This window comes from Hemiscyllium ocellatum, chromosome 1 (assembly GCF_020745735.1).
Source record: "Hemiscyllium ocellatum isolate sHemOce1 chromosome 1, sHemOce1.pat.X.cur, whole genome shotgun sequence".
In the NCBI taxonomy this organism is placed as follows: Eukaryota; Metazoa; Chordata; class Chondrichthyes; order Orectolobiformes; family Hemiscylliidae; genus Hemiscyllium; species Hemiscyllium ocellatum.
Window position 1 is genome coordinate 76,139,915 of NC_083401.1, and position 11,446 is coordinate 76,151,360.

Below are 11,446 nucleotides of genomic sequence, written 5' to 3' on the forward strand. Positions count from 1 at the left end.
ATAAATTTGCAATAAAAATACAAGCTTATGAATAAGGAACAAGAGTAGGTCACTCATTCCTCCAAGCCTGCTCCACCATTCAATAAGGTCATGACCAGTCTAACTTTAACCTCAACTCTACAATCCTGCATATCCCTGATAAGCTTTCATTCTCTCTGTAATCACGAATCTGTCTATCTCTGCTTTAAAAATACTTAAATATTCTGCATTCACTGCTTTTTAAGGAAACAAATTCCAAAGATTCACAATCCTCAGAGCAGCAAAGTGTTTTCTCAACTCCAATTTAAATGGGTGACCCTTTATTTTTAAACTATGACCCCTCACGCTAGATTCTCCCATAAGCGGAAACATCTTTCAAGAAAATCCTACACATTTCAGTTAAGTCACCTCAACTCAACAAAACCTCCTCATAAGGCAATTCACTCATTCCAGGTATTAGTGTAGTAAATATTACCAGAACTGCTTCCAACACAGTAACATCCTTCCATAAGTAAAGTGACCAGTACAGTAAACAGTATTCCAGATGCAATTGTACCCATGCCCTATAGAACTGAAGCTTAATCTCCCTCATCTTGATTTCAATCCCTTTCACAATAAACTATAGCATTCTACTCGCTTTCCTGATTACTTGCTGTACCTGCACAGTAACCTTTTGTGATTCATGCACTGCAACAGCCAGATCTCTGCACATCTCAGATCTCTGCAACTTCTCACTATGTAGATAATAAGGTTTTTTTTATTCTTTCTGCTGAAATGAACAATTACCACATTGGAAATAGAAACCATACATCCCCAAAAAGTGCATAATTTCTCCTTTACTCTTAGGCAGGGAATTCCACCAAATCTTGCGCTTTTGGTGTTTTCCCTGTATGCCTTAGGTAGATTCCTGCCCCTCTATAAACTCACTTTTGGCAAGGTTTATCACTAATCCATTGACTATAATTTTCAAAATAAAGTTTCTAATTTCCAGGGATCATTCATTGTGATACTGTAAGCCAGCATATCATCAAGGTCGACCACATAGTTAGAAGCACTGATTGTTACTTGATTCATTAATTTCTGGAAATAGAACATAGAACAGTACAGCACAGGTCAGGCCCTTTGGCCCTTGATGTTGTGCCGACTTTTTATTCTACGCTAGGACTAACCTGCATGTCTTACAATTTACTATCATCCATGTGCCTATCCAAGAGTCACTTAAATGTCCCTCATGTATCTGACTCTACTACCACTGCTGGCAGTGTATTCCACAGACCCACCACTCTCTGTATAAAGAACCGACTTCTGACAGCTCCCCTAAACCTTCCTCCAATCACCTTAAAATTATGTCCCCTCTTGATAGCCATTTCTGCTATGGGAAAAAATCTCTGACTATCCACTCTATCTATGCCTCTCATCATCTTGTACACCTCTTTCAAATTACATCTCATTCTTCTTTGTTCCAATGAGGAAAGCCCTAGCTCCCTCAACCTTTCTTCATAAGACATGTCCTCCAGTCCAGGCAGCATGCTGGGTACACTCCTCTGTACCCTCTCTAAAGCTTCCACATCCTTCCTATGATGAGGTGACCAGAACTGAACACAATATCCCAGGTGTGTCTAACCAGGGCACTATAGAGCTGCAGCATAACCTCACAGCTCTTAAACTCAATCCCCTGTTAATGAAAACCAACATGCCATATGCCTTCTTAACAACCAGGCCAGGTGTTAGAATTGGAGGTAGGTGAGCACTTTGGGGACAGTGATCACAATTCGGTGACTTTTACTCCAGTGATGGAGAGGGATAAGTGTGCACTACAGGGCAAGAGTTATAGCTGGGGGGCAGGGAAATTATGATGCGGTGAGGCATGACGTGGGATGCGTGGCTTGGAAAAGTAGGCTTCAAGGGAAGGGTACAATCGATATGTGGAGCTTGTTCAAGGAGCAACTATTGAGTGTCCTTGATAAGTATGTACCAGTCAGGCAGGGAGGAAAGGGTAGTGTGAGGGAGCCGTGGTTCAATAAGGAAATGGAATCCCTTGTTAAAGGGAAGAGGGCGGCCTATGTAAAGATGAGGCGTGAAGGTTCAATTGGGGCGACTGAGAATTATAAGGTAGCCAGGAAGGATCTAAAGAGAGAGCTAAGAGCAGCAAGGAGGGGACATGAAAAGTCCTTGGTTGGTAGGATTAGGGAAAACCCAAAGGCTTTCTATAGGTATGTCAGGAATAAAAGAATGACCAGGGTAGGAATAGGTCCAGTCAAGGATAGTTGTGGGAAGTTGCGTGTGGAGGCTGAAGAGATTGGGGAGACACTGAATGAATACTTTTCGTCAGTATTCACTCAGGAACAGGACATTGTTGCCGATGTGAATATTGAGTCACAATTAATTAGAATAGATGGCTTTGAGGTATGTAGGGAAGAGGTGTTGGAAATTCTGGAAAGGGTGAAAATAGATAAGTCCCCTGAGCCTGATGGCGTTTATCCTAGGATTCTCTGGGAAGCAAGGGAGGAGATTGCAGAGCCATTGGCCTTGATTTTTATGTCCTCGTTGTCTACAGGAATAGTGCCAGAAGATTGGAGGATAGCAAATGTGGTTCCCTTGTTCAAGAAGGGGAGTAGGGATAACCCTAGTAACTATAGGCCGCTGAGTCTTACCTCTGCTGTGGACAAAGTCTTAGAGAGAATTGGAAGGGATAGGATTTATGAACATCTGGATAGGAATAATGTGATCAAGGATAGTCAGCATGGTTTTGTGAAGGGCAGGTCGTGCCTCACAAACCTTATTGAATTCTTTGAGAAGGTGACTAAGGAGGTGGACGAGGGTAAAGCAGTAGATGTGGTGTATATGGATTTTAGTAAGGTGTTTGATAAGGTTCCCCATGGTAGGCGACTGCAAAAAATACGGAGGTATGGCATTGAGGGTGAGTTGGAGGTTTGGATTAGGAATTGGCTGGCTGGAAGAAGACAGAGGGTAGTAGTTGATGGTAAAGGTTCATCTTGGAGTGCAGTTACCAGCGGTGTTCCACAAGGATCTGTTTTGGGACCATTGCTGTTTGTCATTTTAATAAATGACCTGGAGGAGGGGCTAGAAGGTTGGGTGAGCAAGGTTGTGGATGATACGAAAGTCATTGGAGTTGTTGACAGTGAGGAAGGATGTAGCAGGTTACAGTGGGATATAGATAAGCTGCAGAGCTGGGCAGAAAGGTGGCAAATGGAGTTCAATGTAGCTAAGTGTGAAGTGGTTCACTTTGGTAAGAGTAACAAGAAGATGGAGTATTGGGCTAATGGTTGGATACTTGGTAGTGTGGATGAGCAGAGGGATCTTGGTGTCCATGTACACAGATCTCTGAAAGTTGCCACCCAGGTAAATAGTGCTGTGAGGAAGGCATATGGCATACTGGCTTTTATTGGTAGAGGAATTTAGTTCCGGAGTCCTGAGGTCATGTTGCAGTTGTAAAAGACTCTGGTGCGGCCGCATCTGGAGTACTGTGTGCAGTTTTGGTCGCCATACTATAGGAAGGATGTGGAGGCAATGGAACGGGTGCAAAGGAGGTTTACCAGGATGTTGCCTGGTATGGTAGGAAGATCGTATGAGGAAAGGCTGAGGCACTTGGGGCTGTTTCCATTGGAGAAAAGAAGGTTTAGGGGTGACTTGATAGAGGTGTACAAGATGATTAGGGGTTTAGATAGGGTTGACCATGAGAACCTTTTTCCACATATGGAGTCAGATATTACGAGGGGGCATAGCTTTAAATTAAGGAGTGGTAGGTATAGGACTGATGTTAGGGGTAGATTCTTTACTCAGTGAGTCGTGAGTTCATGGAATGCCCTGCCAGTAACAGTGGTGGACTCTCCCTCTTTATGGGCATTTAAACGGGCATTGGATAGGCATATGGAGGATAGTGGGCTAGTATAGGTTAGGTGGGCTTGGATCGGCGCAACATCGAGGGCCAAAGGGCCTGTACTGCGCTGTATTTTTCTATGTTCTATGTTCTATGTAACCCTATCCACTCAGGAGGTAACTTTGAGGGATCTATGGACATGGACCCCAAGATCCATCTGTTCCTCCACACTGCCAAGAATCCTATAATCTCATTCAAATTCCACCTTCCAATGTGAATTACTTAACACTTTTCTAGATTGAACTCAATTTGCCACTTATCAGGCCAGTTCTGCATCCTGTCAATGTCTCATTGCAATCTACAACAACCTTCCATACTATCACTCCAGCAACCTTCGTGCCATCGGCATACCTACTAACCCACCCTTCCACTTCCTCATCCAAGTCATTTATGAAAATCACAAAGAGCACAGACACCAAAACAGATCTCTGCGGAACATCACTGGTCACCGAGCTCCAGGTTGAATACTTTCCATCTACCACCACCCTTTGTCTTCTTTGGGCCAGCCAATTCTGTATCCAAACAGCCAAATTCCTCTGTATCCCATGCCTCCTTACCTTGTGAATGACCCTACCATGGAGAGCCTTAGCAACCACCATGCTAAAATCCATATACACCACATCCACTGCTCTACCTTCAATGTATTTTGTCACATCCTCAAAGAATTCAATAGCTTACAAAGCCATGCTGACAATCTCTAATCAAGCTATGCTTTTCCAAATAATCATAAATCCTTAAGTGGCTGATTTTTTTTTTAGTTTGAACAGCATCACTTAGCATTGTAAAACAGCATTTGGTGTGATAAAGGCTGCCATGATATAGATCTGGGTATTAAAGGAATCTGCTTGTCTGTCAATATAGGCTTCCAACTGAGGAATTGAGTAGACATCTATCTTTGTTACTGCATTGACCTTTCCGTAGTCTATGCAGAATCTGGTTGTACCATGAATCATCAATACAACTGAAGAACTTCATCGAATCAAGGATTATGAGAAAAAGATGGAAAAGTGGAGTTGAGAAGTATCAGATCAGCCATGACCTAATTGAATGGCAGAGCAGACATGATGGGCCAAATGATCTACTTAAGACCATAACACTAGAAGACTTGGGGCAGAAATTAGGCCATTCAGCCCATCAAGTGTTCTGTCATTCAATCATGGCTGAGTATTGCAGAAAATGTGGAGGCATGGGATTAAGGGTGATTTAGCAGTTTGGATCAGAAATTGGCTAGCTGAAAGAAGACAGAGGGTGATGGTTGATGGGAAAGGTTCATCATGGAGTTCAGTTACTAGTGGGGTACCGCAAGGAACTGTTTTGGGACCGCTGCTGTTTGTCATTTTTATAAATGACCTGGATGAGGAAGAGGATATAGAAGGATGGGTTAGGAAATTTGCAGATGACACAAAAATCGATGGAGTTGTGGACAGTGTGGAAGGATGTTGCAGAAGGACATAGATAAACTGCAGAGCTGGACTAAGAGGTGGTAAATGGAGTTTAATGCGGAAACGTGTCAGGTGATTCACTTTGGAAGGAGTAACAGGAATGCAGAAGAATTGGCTAATGGTAAGATTCTTGGAAGTGTCAATGAGCAGAGAGACCTCGGTGTCCATGCACATAGATCCCTTAAAGTTGCCACCCAGATTGATAGGTTAAGAAGGCATATGTTGTGTTAGCTTTTACTGGTAGAGGGATTAAGTTTTGGAGCCATGAGGTCATGTTGCATCTGTACAAAACTCTGGTGTGACTGGAGTATTGCATACAGTTCTGGTCACCGCATTATAGGAAGTACGTGGAAGCATTGGAAAGGGTTCAGAGGAGATTTAGCAGGATGTTGACTGACAATAGACAATAGATAATAGGTGCAGGAGTAGGCCATTTTGCCCTTCGAGCCTGCACCACCATTCAATATGATCATGGCTGTTCATCCTTAATCAGTATCCTGTTCCTGCCTTATCTCCATAACCCTTGATTTCACTATCCTTGAGAGCTCTATCCAACTCTTCCTTAAATGAATCCAAAGACTGGGCCTCCACTGCCCTCTGGGGAAGAGCATTCCACAAAATCACCACTCTCTGGGTGAAGAAGTTTCTCCTCATCTCTGTCCTAAATAGTCTAGCCCATATTTTTAAGCTGTGTCCTCTGGTTCGGCATTGACCCATCAGCGGAAACATGTTTCCTGCCTCCAGAGTGTCCAAACCTTGAATAATCTTATATGTCTCAATTAGATCCCCTCTCAGTCTTCTAAACTCAAGGGTATACAAGCCCAGTCGCTCCAGTCTATCAGTGTAAAGTAATACCGCCATTCCAGGAATTGAGCTCGTGAACCTACGCTGCATTCCGTCAATAGCCAGAATGTCTTTCCTCAAATTTGGAGACCAGAACTGCACACAGTACTCTAGGTATGGTCTCACCAGGGCCCTGTACAGCTGAAGAAGAACCTCTTTGCTTCTGTACTCAGTCCCTCTTGTTATGAAGGCCAGCATGCTATTAGCCTTCTTCACTACCTGCTGTACCTGCATGCTTACCTTCATTGACTGGTGTACAAGAACACCCAAATCTCTCTGTACTGCCACTTTACCTAAATTGATTCCATTTAGGTAGTAATCTGCCTTCCTGTTTTTGCCACCAAAGTGAATAACCATACATTTATCCACATTAAACTACATCTGCCATGCATCTGACCACTCACCTAACTTGTCCAGGTCACCCTGTAATCTCCTAACATCCTCATCACATTTCACCCTGCCACCCTGCTTAGTATCATCATCAAATTTGCTAATGTTATTGCTAATACCATCTTCTAAATCTTAAACATATATTGTAAAAAGCTGCGGTCCTAATACTGATCCCTGCAGTACCCCATTGGTCACTGCCTGCCATTCCGAAATGGAGCCGTTTATCACTACTCTTTGTTTCCTATCAGCCAACCAACTTTTGATCCAAGTTAGTACTTTGCCCCCAATACCATGCGCCCTAATTTTGCTCACTAACCTCCTATGTGGGACTTTATCGAAAGCTTTCTGAAAGTCCAGGTACCCCACATCTACTGGATCTTCCTTGTCTATCTTCAGAGTTACATCCTCAAAAAATTCCAGAAGATTAGTCAAGCATGATTTCCCCTTCATAAATCCATGCTGACTCTGACCTACCCTGTTACTATATCCAGATGTGTCGTAATTTCATCCTTTATAATAGACTCCAGCATCTTTCCCACCACTGAGGTCAGACTAACTGGTCTATAATTTCCTGCTTTCTCTCTCCCACCTTTCTTAAAAAGTGGTATAACATTAGCCAACCTCCAATCCGCAGGAACTGATCCCAAATTTATCGAACTCTGGAAAATAATCACCAATGCATCCACGATTTCTCAAGCCACCTCCTTCAGTACCCTGGGATGTAGACCATCAGGCCCCGGGACTTATCAACCTTCAGACTTAACAGTCTCTCCAACACCAATTCCTGGCAAATTTAAATTCCCTTCAGTTCAGGTCCTTCAGCCATTGTTACCTCAGGGAGATTGCTTGTGTCTTCCCCAGTGAACACAGATCTGAAGTACCAATTCAATTATTCTGCCATTTCTTTGTTCCCCATAATATATTCCCCTGTTTCTGTCTTCTGACTGGTATGGAGGGAAGGTCTTGAGAGGAAAGGCTGAGGGAGTTGAGGCTGCTTTTGTTAGAGAGAAGAAGGTTGAGAGATGACTTAATAGAGACATACAAGATGATCAGAGGATTAGATAGGGTGGTCAGTGAGAGCCTTTTTCCTCAATGGTGATGGCTAGCACGAGGGGACGTCCTTTAAATTGAGGGGTAATCGATATTGGACAGATGTCAAAGGTAGTTTCTTTACTCAGAGAGTACTAAGAGTATAGAATGCCCTGCCTGCAACAGTAGTAGACACTTGCCAACTTTACGGGCATTTAAATGGTCATTGGATAAACATACGGATGAAAATGGATTAATATAGGTTAAATGGGCTCACACATCATTTACTGCATCCACTGCACCCGATGTGGCCTCCTCTATATTGGGGAGACAGGCCGCCTACTTGCAGAATGTTTCAGAGAACACCTCTGGGACACCCGGACCAACTAACCCAACCATCCCGTGGCTCAACACTTCAATTCCCCCTCCCACTCCACCAAGGACATGCAGGTCCTTGGACTCCTCCATCGCCAGACCATAGCAACACGACGGCTGGAGGAAGAGCGCCTCATCTTCCGCCTAGGAACCTTCCAACCACAAGGGATGAACTCAGATTTCTCCAGTTTCCTCATTTCCCCTCCCCCCCACCTTGTCTCAGTCCCAACCCTTGAACTCAGCACCACCTTTCTAACCTGCAATCTTCTTCCTGACCTCTCCGTCCCCACCCCCACTCCGGCCTCACCTTAAGGTCCTTCCACCTATCGCATTTCCAACGCTCCTCCCCCAAGTCCCTCATCCCTACCTTTTACCTTAGCCTGCTTGGCACACCTTCCTCATACCTGAAGAAGGGCTCACACCCGAACCATCGATTCTCCCGCTCCTTGGATGCTGCCTGATCTGCTGCACTTTTCCAGCAACACATTTTCAGTTCAGATTAGTTCCACGGGTTGGTGCAACATTGAGGGCTGAAGGGCCTGTACTGCTCATGTTCTATGTTCAATCCCATTGGTTTGCTTTCTCCCTGTAACCCTTGATATTGAAGAACCTATCTATCTCAGTCTTAAATATACTTAATGACCTGGCCTCAACAGCCTTCTGTGGCAATGAATTCCACAGATTCACCACTCTCTGGCTGACCAAGTTTCTCCTTTTCTCCATTCTAAGAGGTCTTCCCTTTACTCTAAGACTATGCCCTCGGGTCCTAGTCTCTCCTACCAATGGAATCATCTTCCTAACACGTACTCTGTCCAGGCCATTCAGTATTCTGTTCCTAAATTTTATGGTCATGTGGTTCAATTAAGTTTTTTTCTTCCCTAACATTTGGATTTCTGCTTTCAGCTGAGCCTATTTTTCTGGATCCAAACAATAAGAATCAACATTTTATGGGAGAGGATTCTCTGATGTTCACATCATTTTAGCTAAAATTGTACATGCTTGAACAAGTAGTTAGAAAATCTTTAAAGCAACAAAGTGTTTAAAGCATCCTTTAAAGTTGTTAACAGCATTGTTGAATTACCTCTCAATCACATTTGTTACAAGACTCACTCTTGAAGCCTGTATGGCTGACTTAGTGGGTTTCTTTCTAACTGATGTTAATCTACAGAAAGCATTGAAAACCACATACTGCCAAAGGTTGTGTGACAATTTAACCAAGTGATATTTTACAGGGTGAGAAATATCGCAAACAACTCTGATGAGGTTTTCTGACAAAAAGAATGACTCATCTTTCTCCTTCAGTGCCAACAAGCATAAAGCTTATTTCCCGTACTTTTCTGGTTCTGTTTATAGTTTCTGCCAGTTGTGGTGTCCCGAAAAGCACTGAAATCTTTTGGGAAGGACCAAATAACTGCTACTTACATACCAAAACACAGACATTACTTGGGTTGCTTTAGGGGATATTTTTAACCTATGATTAAGCAGATATTTAGTTACCCAACGAAGTGCTACCATTAGTTTTTGTTCAATTACCCTTCTGTAAAGCTCTTTGGGGTATTTTTCTATATTAAGGATAACAGTTGCTAGTTAATCAGAGGTTTCATGCAGTTGGCTCCTTAAGCAAGCACACTGTGCTTCCTGGGTACTCTATGTTTATAGATGAAATGATATCCAGAAGGAAACTACATTTTGTTGTGCAAAATTCACATTTTAAGATGCACTCTGCTTATACATTACAAGCATTTAGAATGAGCATTGAATAAGCTGATGACTATGAAATCCAGTGTCCTTCAGCCAAGAGGGATATGTCATGCTACATCAAACACATGCAAAACTTAAGTGAAAGTGAGGATTGCAGACACTGGAGTTTTCACCAGTTTCCTCTTGTCCCCTCCCCCCCACGTTATCCCAGTTCCAATCTTCCAACTCAGCACTGCCCTCATGACCTGTCCCACCTGTCCATCTTCCTTCCCACCTATCCGCTTCACCCTCCTCTCCTATCACCATTATCCCCACCTCCATCTACCTATCACACTGTCAGCTACCTTCCCCCCCAGCCTCACCCCCTCCCATTTACCTCACCATTCCCTTGGCTCACAGCCTCACTCCTGATGAATGGCTTGCCTGAAACATCAATTCTCCTGCTCCTCGGATGCTACCTGACTTGCTGTGCTTTTCCAGCACCACACTCTCAACTCGAGATATAAAACTTAGACTATTTCTTATGCATTAAAGGTCTTCTATCATTAGAATCATAGAGTCACAGAGATGTACAGCACGGAAACAGACCCTTCAGTCCAACTCGTCCATGCCAACCAGATATCCCAACCTAATCTAGTCCCATTTGCCAGCACTTGACCCATATCCCTCTAAACCCTTCCTATTTAAATAACTGCAGTTAAAATGTTGCAATTGTACCAACCTCCACCACTTCCTCTGGCATACACGCATCACTCTGTGTGAAAATGTTGCCCCTTAGGACCCTCAGGTCCCTTTTATATCTTTCTCCTTTCACCTAAAACGGTGCCCTCTAGTTCTGAACTCCCCCCACCCCAGAGAAAATACTTTGTCTATTTATCTTATCCAATGCCCTTCATGATTTTATAAACCTCTACGAGGCCTTCAATGCTCCAGGGAAAACAGCCCCAGCCTATTCAGCCTCTCCCTATAGCTCAAACCCTCCAACCCAGGCAACATCCTTGTAAATTTATGATTGAAGTTCACATAGAATCTAAAACATTCACACAGAAAATCAGACATATGGTAAGAAACTAGGCAATAAGGACACTCAGTTCAAAACTGCTCAAAGTAGGTGAACGTTTACTGGCACTAGGCACGACAAAGACCATACAGTCCAGTTGGACCTGTGATATTTGTTTCAATGGGATACACCTGGAAACTTGCTCCAAAATTGGAACCTGATATAATTACAGTCACCAAACCATACCTTACAGCCAATGTCTCAGACTCCATTACCATTTTTGCTGCATACTATCCCACAGAGCCTCAACTCTGAATTTGGACCTCACAAGCTATCATGGTATCAGGTTAAACCTGGGAAGGAAATTTCCTATTAATGATTGCCTACTACCCACCCTCAAATGAAAAGCTTGCATTCCTCCACATTGAGCAAGATACATGAAAAAAGCTTCAAAGGCAGCAAAAGCATAAAATATACTCCCAGTGGTAACCTTCAATATCTCCCACAAGCAGTGGCTTTGCATCTGATAACTGAGTGAGCTATCCACGTCTTAAATTTTTGACCTGGCAGATTGGGAGTATGACAAGTGGACAGTGGGCCAATAGTAGAGAGACACCTTCTTGACCTTGCTGTTCCAAACTATTAGCTGTAGATGCACCAATCAGTGACCATATTGGCAGGAGTGACCGCATAGTGTTCTTGAAGAGACAATACCCTTTTCTAAAATGAGAAAATATTTCATAATATTGTGAGACACTATCACTTTCCACAATGGGAGAGACGCAG